Here is a 15020-nt window from a genome sequence, read left to right on the forward strand (position 1 = left end):
CAACTAAAATATTTGTTGAGATTACATGATAATTTGAAATTAAAAGTAGGAATTATTTTACACAAATGTTTCAAGTTAACTGTCACCGTCCCGTATACGGGACGCCTAAGTTTACGTCACTATATTACAATTAAATCCTAATTTAATCATGACAAATTATATATCGTTGGAATGGTCTAAGACTCCTTAACAGATATTTCAGCACTGTTTTTTGTTACAATGTATGCAGGAACAGTAATAGATGAATTTATGACAAGAGTGCACCTCATAACAGGCGTTTCTGGCGTTTGTCACAAAAAGTCGACGCACACACTTTTAATAATTGAAACTTAGGTTTTCATGCTAAAAGTTCATAATAAAACATTTAATCTAGTATTTGTCAATAAAAAAATATAAAATAATATTATCTTCTAAAAAGTATAATATATATATTATCCTCTAAAATATTATATTATATTTTTTTATCGCCTTTTTTTATTACATTACATATTTTAGTAGTTATCATAAATTAGGTATCATTTGAAAGCTTACGATCTCAGAATTCATCCTGTGAAAACTGTTTTGAAATTGGACATTGTGTTACCATAGAAACGGTACTCTAAATTATTTGATCAAGCTCCTCCCCTTTTGGGCATCATTAAAGGGTAACTAAACCCCTGGTCAGAGCCTGACTCCACCCACTGGCAATATTTGAAAAATGCTGGAAAAGTAGGCAGAGCCCAGTGGAGAGGGGGCGTGCATCTGTGACGTATCTCTCTGCAGGCAAGGGCGTGGTTAGTTGGTACCCTCTGACGTCAGAGGGTACCACAACTTCCAATAGGAAAATTCAACTGCAGTAGCCACTGTTCAACCTGAAGAGGGCAGCACTCAGACGTTTTTACACCATATTTTGTAAATTAAAACACTTTAAACACAAATGTCAAAAAAACTACTTGAATCAATGAACAGCACTAATAAAGCCCCATTCTTACAGATCATTAACTAAAAAAAGTTGGTTTAGGGTTTAGTTACCCTTTATGTTTCATAATTTATGATAAAAATATTTTCTAATCTTGACAAAACACATATTGTCAGAAAGGTCTGAGTCTCAAGGTTCCATATTTTGTGACAGAAGTGATATTTGGACAGAAATGTATTAATTTGTTATGTTAGAATGCATACAGTTAAATTCAATGGAATTCAATGACACCCGGTGGCTATTTTTGGTAATACGCCTAAACAAAATCTCATGGGAACTTCAATTTTTGTGATATCAACTTCAAATTTGGAACACAACTTGGTTAGATATATGGCTTTGATTTTATAGTAATTTTTTTGTAAAACATATTTTGTAAAATATATATTTTATATAAAATAAAAATATTTAAAAAATTATATTTGATTTAATGTAAATTTAAACTTCCATAACTTTTTCATACTTTAATTTTTTGGAAGTGCTTTCACTTCAGCAATAATCTGCTATTTTTTCCCTTTAAAACAAGACCCAACTTAGGTCTATACTCCAAAGCATTCTTAAATTACAACCATTTAAGCTTGAATAGTGCATTTTAATGTACATTCTCAAAAAGGGGGGTGACAGTTAAGGGAGCAATTCAAATGTATGAGTTCTGCTTGCTTAAACTTTGAATTAGCTACTTAACAACTTAGCTACTCAAAACAATTTTTTTGAGTTTTGCCAACTTGTTCGGGTTCACAGTGGAAATCAACGCTGCGCCGACAGACGTTGACCAACATGCACAATCACCAGATTACAATACATGACTTCTCAGACATTCCATAATCCGGCACACACCGAATTAAAATGTTCAACCAGTGAAAACAAGTGCTGATCAATGCAAACAGACACTTACAGGGCTGACCCGACAAAACTTGACAAAGTGTCTGTTGCCCTTGGTTCACTGCCTGTGAATTGGCCTTTAGCAGCATGAAAAACAAAACTTTTATTTAAATTGTGAATGGCTTATATACAGAAAGCAAGAAAATAATGCTCCCTCTATAGGCCAATTCACTCTACTGACAGATGCCAACCAAAGCTGACAATTAAGATAACAGTATGCCACTTCTTAGACATTCCACAACCCGACAAATACAGATTCAACATGTTCAGTCGGCGAAAACAAGAGCTGACCAACAGCGACAGGTAACACACTGATTCGTCAAAATACGAAAGAAGTGTCTGTTACGGTCTGCCGGTGCAGCATGAATTGGCCTTAAAACAGTGGTGCCGCTAGGAAGGGCTTGCAGGGGCCATCGCGCAGTCAGAAATTTGCATAGCCCCAGCACAGCCCCCCTTAGGGGCTAATGGTTTTCCTTTTTTTTTGGAAATCTGTGTCACTTTCATTAAAAATTAAAATAATAATTATAAACTTAAACAATATTAATAAGTTTAAAATGTGTATATTTTTAATTTGCCTATAAATACTTGTCTTGAGTCAGTTAGGCCATGCTCAGGTATGCCGCGTATTAGTAATCATTTAGGTGATCATTATGGAGCGCTGTTTAATATTAAGCAAAATAATAGCTAACAACCGACATATTGTCCTCTTGTAATCTGCCATTGGGCTTGTAATCCTTTCAATTTATTTGAAAAATTTTAAGCGTGAAACATTGCATTACCCAGAATTAAAACAAAGTTTAAAAGACCTTAACCAAGGGTTAAGAGCAGTGTGAAAATCCTTTTGGAGTCTTTAATATGTCTTTGCTTTCTATGTTGTCCAAGCAACACGCTCTCGATGATCATAGCAAAGTGGGCGGGTGTGTAGTTTTCCTGCGAGAACCCAATGACATTTAACTCAATATCTCTCAAGACAGACTATCCTCTTCCCCGCCCAGCATTTACAGCACTGGGGATTAGCTGTAACCAATCCATCAATCTTACTTTACTCTTTCACACTTACAGTTCATTAACAGAGTACATCTTATTCTTCATGTATTCCAGTATTTTTCTCTTGACCATTTGCTAACTTGCAAATACAATCTACTTAGTTAAAAAAAAGCAGAGTTATGATATTATAGAAATATCAAACATTGTCATTCCAGTTTTGAGTATCTGAGATTATTCACAAACAGTAATTTGTCAATGCTTTTTTATTTTTTTTAATAGAACACACAAACAACATTACACCGCAACTGTGTAATTTTAATTATTCTCAGTGGTGATTTTTATTACTTTCTCATTTCTCCCATTGTCATTTAGCAGATGTCACAATGTAAAAAAGGTCCTAAAAATAGGCTTCATTCATACAAAAAAAAAAAATTTCTTCTATAATTTATTTTTACCTTATTTGTTTGATATGGTGGTGAATCATTAACTGGACATGTTCTTGACAGGTTTGTCCATAATTCAATTAATTCATAATATTGAGTAAGGACACCATGATCTTGTCTTGTTCTCTTTTCCTTGCCTTACAGTCACCTTCTACAACTTGACACAGACACATTTAGACTTGCTTAAGCTGGTGTTCCCTTTTTCTGCTGACTTAGAACAGCTGAGCTACACTGTCAGGACACAGAGCTATGCTATATCTCATATTTATCATGCTTATGTCCTAACTGTTGTCATTGTACATTTTGTAGACACCGTTGTGACTTGTATCTGGCATGTGCACAGGAGAATTATATAATTAGTGGTGTTATGAAGGCTGTGAATCAGGGAAACTCCAATAAAAGTAAGAATATAGTGATAGTAGCAATTTTGTTTAGGAACTGAATCCTGTGTCATTTGTCACTGAAAATGAAAGGTTAATTTGAGTGCATTGTATTGCGGGACACAGTACTGTGTTCTGGATACATATTTTATATGACATACATAGTGTATACTGCAAGTTGTATTAGTGGTAACTAAACTCATTAAATCATCTAAATCGATAACATGTATGTTAGAACCTATACCAACTAAGCTAATGAAAGAGATGCTAGATTAAGAGATGAGGTCATAGATCCTCCTCTTAACATCATTAATTCATCTTTGTCATTAGGATACGTACCAAAAAAAATTAAGCTGGCTATGATTAAACCGCTTGTTAAAAAACGCAACTTGATCCTACAGAATTAGTCAATTACAGGCCGATCTCGAATCTACCTTTTCTGTCAAAGATACTAGAAAAGGCAGTATCTTCACAACTATGTTCCTTTTTAGAAAGAAATGGTATCTGCAAGGATTTTCAATCAGGATTTAGACCATACCATAGTACTGAGACAGCTCTCATTAGAGTCTCAAATGATTTGCTCTTATCATCCGATCGTGGTTGTATCTCTCTATTAGTGTTACTCGATCTTAGTGCTGCATTTGACACTATCGACCACAACATTCTTTTAAACTCGAAAATTATATTGGCATTAGTGGAATTGCATTAGCATGGTTTAAATCATACTTATCTAACCGTTATCAGTTTGTAGCAGTAAATGAAGAGATAAAAGGTCAATAGATTGAACTTTATCGATAAAAAGTTCAGTATGGTGTACCACAAAGCTCAGTACTAGGACCGTTGCTGTTCACTCTGTACATGCTGTGGGAGATATTATAAGGAAGAATGGCATTAGTTTTCACTGTTATGCTGATGATACGCAGCTCTATATTTCTTCACATCCTGACGAAACTTACCAATTCACAAAATGAATGGAATGCATAGCTGATATAAAAAACTGGATGACTAGCAATTTCCTACTACTTCATTCGGAAAAAACAGAGATTCTAATTATTGGACAAAAAACGTCCTCACGTAATAACCTAGACTACAACACTTGATGGTTGCTCTGTCAAGTCCTCGCTGTCGGTTAGGAACCTGGGTGTGCTCTTTGATACCAATCTTTCATTTCAAAGTCATGTTTCTAGTATCTGTAAAACCGCATTTTTTTTCTAAATTACATAATATGCTCTCAAAGAAAAATGCAGAACAATTAGTTAATGCAGCTGGTCCAAAATGCAGCAGCTAGAGTTCTTACCAGAACCAGGAAGTATGACCATATTAGCCTGGTTCTGTCAACACTGCATGGGCTCCAAATTAAACATTGTATACATTTTTAAATATTGCTGATTACTTACAAAGCATTAAATGGTTTAGCACCCCAGTACTTGAGCGAGCTCTTAATGCATTATAGTCCTTCACGTCTATTGCAATCTCAAAATTCCGGCCAGTTGATAATACCTAGAATATCAAAATCGACTGCTGGCGGTAGATCCTTTTCCTATTTAGCACCAAAACTTTGGAACAATCTTCCTAACATTGTCCGGGAAGCAGACACTCTGTCAGTTCAAATATGGACTAAAAACACATATCTTTGGCCTAGCATGCCTAAGGTTCCTACCACTCCCCTCGGGGACCAAGTAGTGAACCTGCAAGCGCTGCCCCTGGAGGAGGAAGACCCATCCCTGGCTTTTCTCTGTCCCGTTCACGCTCTGCGCCTATATGTGAACAGAACGCAAAGCCTCAGGACATCAGACCAGCTCTTTGTCTGTTACGGAGGCCAGCAGAAGGGAAAGGCTGTCTCCAAGCAGAGGATGGCCCAATGGAAAGTGGATGCCATCACCTTGGCATATCAGACCCAAGGCGTGCCTTGCCCGCTCGGGTTGAGAGCTCACTCCACTAGGAGTGTTGCAAATTAGCTCTATGAAATATTAATAATCAATAATAACTGGTTATAATTGATTATGAATATTTGGATCAATTAATATAATGAACTTAATGTTGTAAATTAATATCACAATAAATTTACCTTTTTGTCCCGTGAACACTCAGTGTTAATTGTTTATTAATTCTAAGAAATTTACATTTCCGGGGCATGGGAAATGTCTTTCTTACTTTACAGTACTACTAAGAGCAAGTAGTCAAGATCTATGATTAGAGACTCCAGATATGAGCTTGAGACACGGACAAGAACTTTACGTGTGACATGAACAAGATTTTATTAACTAGACTAAACACTTAAACTACTCTAACATACACACACATACATGCATACAGTTTACCAAGGGAAATAGAGCTGAAGCAGAATACAGGAAAGCAAGAAGTTATAGCATTGTTTGAAATTCAACAGATCAATAGCCTTGCGCAAACCATCAGTTTAGTTCTAAAACGCCCTTCTTTAAAAGGGCTAAGGATACTTAATGTATCAAATAATGAGACTAAGTTCGATACTTGCATGTCTCGCCCATTTGAATTAAACTGTCCTGATGCAATTTGTTGAGGCTCCAGTTGATCTTTGCTGATGTTGTCTTGATGAGAGAGAACCAGTGGGAGTCAGAGGATCTTTGGTGAATGGAAAGACAAGGCCACAGCCTGGAACAAGCTTGGGGGTCCTTGGAAAACTTCTAGTTCAGCATCATCTTAACATCAGGATTCCAGAAAAGAGAGAGTAAGAGCGCTGATCTTGTGATCAGTGATTTTTAAATCGTGAATATGTCACACCCTCTGGAGGTGTGTGAGCCAATAAGAAGTTTTCCCTTTGGAGGGACATTTTTACGACCAATTGTGTTCTAGCAGGGCATTTGAATATGTAAATTCATTGGGTGTTTAAGAAAAGAATCTTCAAGATTCTTATGATACTAATGCGTCACAAAGTTAGCAAAATGTAATGTAAATTAACAAATGGGGGACGAAGATTGGAGTTTATAGAGACCAAACATGCCACATATATGATTTTGGAAATGCAAAGTCGGAAACATTAACCCAATAGAGTTTACAAGAATACATAGGCCAAACCACATAAAAGGAAAATCATGAGATGGGAAAATTAGATACGTTTATACATTTCTCAAGTGGTTATATATAGAATATATAGGATTAACAGGGTTTATTTCTCCTTCTCAGCAAGAATTAAGTGAGAGTCACAACTCTCTGGAAATCGTAAAACTTCTTATCAGTCTTAATGTGTCCTGTAACAGGACACCGAGTTTTGCCAGTGTGTTAGATTCATTTGTGATGTTAGTTTTGGGGGAAGTTTCATAGACCTTTGTTGGGAGAGTGAGTTTGCTGGATTATACATTAAATAAAATGAATCATTTGTGTGTGTCTGATTGGTCCAGACATTACAGGAGTATGGCTTCTTCGCTGACAGATATATGTAGAACTGCTGGCTGGGCGACACCCAACACGTTCAGTATCCTCCCATGTACTCGCCCCTAGTGACCAGTGAACGCCAGAAGCCTGTTCAAGTGTCGACTTGCTGCGCCATTCCCCTCCCTATGGACCGGATAAGTGTGCTTAAATTGCTCCAGTAGAGTTCCCCGGCCGGCGAACCTTGTAGAGGCGAACCTTGTAGAGTAGAACCACCCCTATCGGCCTCAGACATGACGGAGTGTCTGACGCCAGGCCTAGCATTTGTATGCGTTGGTGGAACTTGTGTTAGGCTGGATCCATATGTTGTGATCCCCATGGTGATCCCATATGTGTATTCTTCCACGGCTTCCTACGGTGAGCCTGTGTCTTTCCCTTGGCAGAGTTCGCTCTGCCGTCCCTGACAGTTGTTGTCTCCCCCCTGTTATGACCGGAGCCACCCCGGGGACATTCCATATGTGTAACTCCCACATGATACCTCCCTACGGGCAGGATGTGGCTTCCACAGCTTAGAAACACAGGGGGTGTTTCTCATTTTTTATTTGAGCATTCTTGTTTCCTTTACTTGCGTCTTAGGTCCACCCAGGGAAGGATACACCTGTGTATCCTCGATCATGACTCCTCAGGAAGCTTCCTCACTCCTTGTTCTTTGCATCCTCATGGTGCAATTAGAGAATTGAGATGATGGATTCAAGATGGCTGAGTTCGATCGGTTTCCGGGTCACAGGCTGGAGAACAGAGGAGTGAGGAAACAAGGAAGCATCAATTTATTGAGAAGCATCCATAGAGCACAGGACTTTCTAAGGATGCACATCATGTCATAATTTCACCAATAGGGGGGTTTTCTACAACAGAAAATCCTTGGTAATGTTGTAACCGTATGATTGGGGACATTGTAAAGTTGGTATTGTTCTTTGTTGGACTTCGTAACTTGTCCTTAAATATGACTGATCATTTTGATTAATTCAGTTGTTTAACAGATACAATCCAAACCTTTTGTTAGGTCTGGCCCATTATTACTAAGATTTTTGCGTCATCGGAGGTTTATTTCCAGATACACAATTTAGAAATCTCTCGTCTCAGGAGGACATGAGGGATTCGAAAATACTACCAGGTTTCTACTGATACAAAGCTTAATGCTAATCAGTGAAGTATCCCTTTAAGGGTTAAAGCCCATCCTCTTTCTGTCTGCCACAATTAATTCCTAATCTTTCTGTCTTCTCTTTAAGCATGACATGCTGCCAACTGGTCTTAAAAAAAACAACAAAAACATACATTAAGAGAACATATTAAAAAACATATCAAGAGAGCATACACAAAATGTAAATCAAAAAGAGCCGCTTATTATCATGTACCACTTATGGCGCTTTTCCACTACACAGTACCAGCTCGCCTCGGCTCGCTTCGACTCGACTCGACTCGGCTCTGTTTGGTTTTCCACTGTGTAAAAGTTGTACCTGTACCTGCTTCCAGGTACTTTTTTTCATACCACCTCCAGCGAGGTTCTAAAGCGAGCTGAGGCGAGCTGAGGCGATACTAAAATGTGACGTGGAAACACAGCAGACTGCTGATTGGTCAGAGAGAATCGTCACTATTCACTGCGTCATCATTGCACACGCCAGACGGAGTATCCTGAATAAAAAACAGCAAAAACAAAAACAAAAACATCCAAAAACAGCATACACTCGATTTCCTCCATTGTCCTGTGTGTGTGGGTAGCGGGTGTGTCTCGCGCGTCTCGCGTAAAAGATTAAGTCACGGCAGTTTCCTGCGGCGTCGCTATGACGACCAGGTACTATTGTGGAGGTACTATCTGCAATGGAAAACGGAGCGAAAAGCGAGCCGAGCCGAGCCGAGCTGAGTCGAGCCGAGTTGAGGCGAGCTGGTACTGTGTAGTGGAAAAGCGCCATTAGTGACTGGTGCAGACTTGCCCACTGATTTCTTCATACCGCAGAGTTGCTGAAGTGAAACACACAGTATCATCGAGACCTGAGGCCGAAGTGAAACCTAAAGTTTCCTGGTTTAATAAATATACAGTATTATACTGTAGTTCCCAGGCTATTCCATAAACATATCTTATGTTTCTATTAAAAATATATAATGCAGAGTTAAATTAACAGTTTATTTTGTCCCAGGACAAGGACTCGAACAGATGGCTGGGCAAACTGAAATCAGAAAAGACAAACAGTACAGAACATTCTTGACATTTGCAGAAAGCGAAAACAAACTGGCATAAGACAGTGTACAGAATGATTGAAAAGAAGCAGAAATCAAGAGTCAACTATGGCAGACAGGTAAGTTAACTAGACAGACAATCAGGTTAACAAAGGTTTGTTGTTCAGATGCAATTGGGAACTGACAGAAGAGCACATCACACAACCAAACAAAAGCCATGTGCTCAAACTGAAAAAGGAAACCGACAGGACTAACAGAAGCAAGGAAGAATCTGAAAATGAAACCATGCACCCACAGCAGAGATGCACACCATTTAGCATTATTCTGCAGGATCCTGACACCGGCAACAGAAAACTGGCTTAAACAGAAGTGTCAAGATCCAGATGCAATGTTCCGAACACATGGCAAGACAACACACAATAAAAGTGTGTCAGCCTTCTGATTGTTGTGCCTATGAAAGCTGTGCCAGGTTTCTACATTATTAATTGATGGGTTGGAAGATATAATTCCCAAAGTCTCCTCTGTCTCTGCTAGTCCCGCCCAGCTACAAGTCTCCTGCGTCTCCACAGAACATAATGTTAAGACACTTTAGAAAATGTTATTTTCATTTGAAAATTTAATTTTCAATTTCAATTAAACCCCCCAGGGGGAGCACTGCCTCTTTATTTTTTCCACTTCATTCATTGTGTATTTAATTAAGCCCATAGTTTTCCTCAGTTCTTGTGATAATGTTATGTTGTAAGTGTGTAGTGCTTAAGTTCCTGATGGCCATTAAACGTATCTTTAGTCATATTCCTGCTTTGTGCATCTATCTCTGTGAATTATCTACACTGAAGTGTAGTGTACCCTCGTGGCAGTAAACACCATCAGAAAAGAAATGTTGTTGCATGAGGGAGGGAAAGTTATTTTGATTAAAGATTATGATGGCACATGAATTAATTAAAATTGATGTGTGTCACTGACTTTTAGGTATATTGCTCTTTTTTATTTTCAACTTTAATTTTCATGGACTCTTAGTTTGTATTCATTAGTTTTCTGGTTTCCTTTGTCTAGTTTTTCCACCACTCCTAAGTCGTCATGGTTACTGTTATGATTAGTCCTTTCAGCTGTATCATTAATTACCCTCATTTGAGTCTATATTTAGGGGTACATTTACACAACAACGATATGCTTAAAACTGAGAAGTTTTTATTTTGAGTTTTCCGCGTACAGATGACACCAATGTCAAAATGATCCACATTCACACGAATCCGAGAAAACAACTAAAACGCTGTATTCTGCTGTCAGGCCATTAGATGGCGATGAACACGTAATACACATGTGCATGATGTCATCGTTTTCAGAGATTCGCTTTTTTGTTGTTTACACTGCGACTGTTTTCAAAAACTTAGGGTTAGGGTAACTTTGGGTAAACCCAAACACGCATAAAAAGTTTTGCATTGTAAAGAGCCCCTAAATTGCCCTGTGTTCGATTCTCATTTGTCTAGTCACGTTCATATCGTAAGTTATGAATATTCATGGGTTTCATCCGGTCCCTTTCCACAGGTGTATAAAATCAAGCACCTAGATTATGAATGCAGACTGCATTGTGCTTGATTAATACACCTGTGGAAAGGGACTGGATGAAATCCATGAATAACTATGGATCTGTGAGACCGAAGGATGACCGTCACTACGGTCTAATAGGATGATAACCTTCGTTCCGCCTTCTCTCGAGACCTTATGTAAACAAAGTCATGCCCATGACCCCGGAAGCGGAACGTCACACGCTATAAAAGGTGAGTTAAACTTCCGACTCGTTCTCTTACCTTGAACGCCCTAGAATTCCGAGCGACAAGAATAGTGACGGTCATCCTTCGGTCTCACAGATCCATAGTTATATTCATAACTTACGATCTGTTTCGACCTCACTCTGACCGTCACTACGGTCTAATAGGACAACAGGGTCGCGAGGAACTACAGACTCCGAACTATTCAAACCTCGCTGGGCAACAGACATCAAAACTGCCGTGCTGACAGGCGTTGTGCTAGTTACGTCAACTCTATAAAAATTAGCAAATGTACATGGTGTAGACCATGATGCTGCAGCACAAATCTCCCCCACCGGAACTCCTTTTAGTGCGGCCCATGACGTAGCTACACCTCTGGTAGAGTGGGCCCGTATTCCCATAGGAACTGGAAACCCTCTTCCCGTATAAGCCTGGGAAATAACTTCAACCAACCAATGTGACAAACGTTGCTTAGAAAGTGGCAACCCTAATCTGGCCTTCCCATAGCAAACAAAAAGCTGCGAAAATGAGACTTCCTCAAGGCCTGAGTAAAGTTTACATAGGTGCGCAATGCCCTTATTGGACAAAGGGTGAGCAAATTCTGCTGATCTGCCTGTGAAGAAGGGGGTTGAAATTGAACTAACTCCAGAACTTGATTTCTGAACTGAAGATTAAGTACTTTAGGTAAAAAGGCAGGGTTGGGCCAGAGTGTCACTCCTGTGCTATCCGGCCTCCAACGTAAACAATCCTCACTAATAGATAGCGCACACAATTCTCCTACCCTTTTAGCAGAGCATATAGCCAAGAGAAAAGCTGTCTTGAGACACAAAGCTTTAAAATCTGCATCCGCCATAGGCTCGTACGGGGGCTTAGTGAGAGAGTCTAGTACTAAAGGCAAATCCCAATTGGGTACCCGCAAAGTGCGATTTGGACATAAGCGACGAGCTCCCTTCAGGAACTGACCTACCAAGGGATGTCGGCCTAATGGCTGGCCATCCACTCCCCTATGAGATGCTGAAATAGATGAAGCATAAACCCTGATTGTGCTGGCTGCTTTGCCCTGATCCAGTTGAGCCTGCAGGAATCTAAGGACAAGTGGCACCGAGCAGGTTATTGGATCAACATCCAAGCCTAAACACCACTCTGAAAAAAATTCTCCACTTTATGGAGTAATTAGCCCGAGTAGATGGAGCTCTGGCATTATTCAGTGTCTCACGTACAGTTTCATCTAGCTGTTGAGGGACGGACTCTGCAAAGGCCATACCCACAATCGCAATGCCATCGGGTTTGGATGCCAAATCTGCCCGTCTATTTGGGATAGGAGATCCACCCGTGATGGAAGTTGCCACGGAGGACCCTGAATCAGCTGAACTAGGTCCGAGAACCATGGTCTTCCTGGCCAGCGTGGAGAAACTAGTAGAACTGTGCAATGACCCTCTCTGATCCTCTGGAGGACTTGGGAAATCAGAGGAAAGGGGGGAAAAGCATATAATAAGCCTGTCGGCCATTCTTGCGACAGAGCATCCAGGCCTAAACTGCCCTCCTGTACCGTGAGGGAGTACCATCCCAGGCAATGGGTCGTCTCCCTGGAAGCAAAGAGATCTACATGAGCTGTCCCGTATCGGGTCCAAATTTGGGCTATTACCTCCGTGTGCAACCGCCATTCTCCTGGGAGAGGCCCTGTTCTGGACAAAATGTCGGCTGCTCTGTTTGTCACACCCGGGATGTGGATTGCTCTCAGTGAGGACAGCCGTGGCCCGGTCCACGTCAGCAGGTTCGTTGCCACCTGGAGACAGCGTAGTGATTTCATCCCTCCTTGGTGATTTATGTGGTAAACTGCTGAGGTACTGTCCGTTCTCACTAGCACATGCTTGTGACGAAGAAATGGTAACAGACCCTTGAGAGCAAGATGAACAGCCCTCAGTTCGAGCACATTTATGTGTTCTGTTGACCAATGGGGATCCCATTCGCCCCTTACTGACCTGCCTTCCCAAACGGCTCCCCAGCCTATCAGTGATGCGTCCGTTGTTATCACTGATCTTCTGTGAGGAAGATTGCCCAGTGGGGTTCCCCTGCGGAGAAAGTCCTTGTCCCTGCAATGGAGTAAGGCCCGCATGCAGGCCTTTGTCACCAACAGCTTCGTTCTTCTGTCCTTTTTTGGATGAAGACGAAAATAATTTAACCATCTCTGTATCGGGCGTGTCCTCAGTAGGCCTAAGGGAATCACTATTGGATAGTGATTGAGCAGGACTGCTTCCTGCTCAGCTACTGTTCGGACGCTCTTGCTTACTGCTCCGTGCTTTGCTCTATCGCTTTTATATTTCATCTTCTATACTTTTATAATTTTAGCTCCTTTTATCACCTAATTTTAACTTCAGCAAATCAGCACAGTGCTCAAACGACAAAGTTTGGATTACTACAAAAACGCAGAATTCTTCTACCTGATCAGCTTACATTCCGGGGAAAGGAAAACACAACTGCCTACAAGGATAAGAGAGAAAATGCCTCTTCTGGAATCTACTTGCTGCACTAACTGCCACAGACTTTTACAAAGGATTGCAGTTCTTGAAACAAAGTTATTTACGGGACCACCAAACCAGACGGAACACACAAAAGAGCTTCGTCATGGACGCCCTCAGTATATAGCCGGTGAGTCCCATGAAACTAGTGCTCCTCGACAGATAGAGAAACAAGCCGATCGACTTACAAATCGATGGCACAAACAGGGAGCGAGACCCAAAGGCACTCGAGACATCAGATTGTCACGAGCCTCACATATTACCGCAGTAGCATCCTCTACCCCAGATACAGCTCTGACAAAGATTGCAAACACTGGTCTCCTACCAACACCTATACATCTTGAGAACAGATTTGAAGTACTAATGAATGTAAATGAGGAACCCCCAAACGTGATGAATGTGATCGAACACAGACTGTATCAGCCAGTAGCTAACACTGATGCTAACTGGCGCTCAAGGTCGAGCAGACAGCGGCACTCAGCTCAGAGCGCAGCCGAGCCCAGGACTCTGATAGTGGGGGACTCCATAATCAGAAACATTAGCAGCAGGGATACAACTACATGCTGCCTTCCACAAGCAACAACTTCTGATATAAACAGGGAACTTCAGAACATTCTAATGAAACATAAGACTGCAAATCGACTCATCATTCATGTGGGGAAGAATGACATTCATAAAGAGCAGTCAGAACTCCTTAGGAAGGATTTCAATGAACTTTTTGAAACACTTAAAAAACTGAAAGTTCAAACATTCATCAGTGGACCACTCCCAGCAAGAGGGACAAACAGGTTTTCACGGTTGCTTGGGATTAATACATGGCTGCAAAAAACCTGCAATATAAAAGGAGTAAACTTCATTGACAACTTCAATCTCTTCTGGAGTCAGAGACAACTATTTCATCGGGATGGCCATCACCCAAACAAACTTGGTTCAAGAGTGTTAAGGGACAATATCTACTTCTCCCTCAATCATCCTTCTGCAGTGTGTGCCAATCCACTCAATCAGAACGGCACACACACACCTGGACACAGTATGAATGACCACAGGACTTCACTTCAGAATGGACATGATGTTGACATATCACACAAGGACAATGATAACACCACTGAGCCACAACAACCTCTGCTCACGGACACCATCTCAGCTGAGCCCTGCCCACAGAGCTCATCACAGACTGACACATCAGAACTGCTCCAAGATTCAGCACCCAAGGACGACTTCCTGGAAAACAGCCAGGGAAGCCAGGACAGCATATCACAGCCTCCTATAACACCAGAGCAACAGCCCCTTTCACCAGATACTTTCTCCCTCTCGCCAGCAACTCCACTCCTGTGCTTCTCACAGAAAATGGAAGAACTGGTGCATGCTGGAACCAGACTATCACACTCTTTTGCTGCAAGCCCCCAGATATCAACCAAAAAACGTAGGGCACCGCTACCACCAAAGCCTGCAGGCCCAGCTCACCCTCCCCCTGCCTCTGTGAGAGCTCTTCGGCCTCTGCC

Source organism: Leuciscus leuciscus (genome assembly GCF_965113295.1).
Source record: "Leuciscus leuciscus genome assembly, chromosome: 21".
NCBI lineage: Eukaryota > Metazoa > Chordata > Actinopteri > Cypriniformes > Leuciscidae > Leuciscus > Leuciscus leuciscus.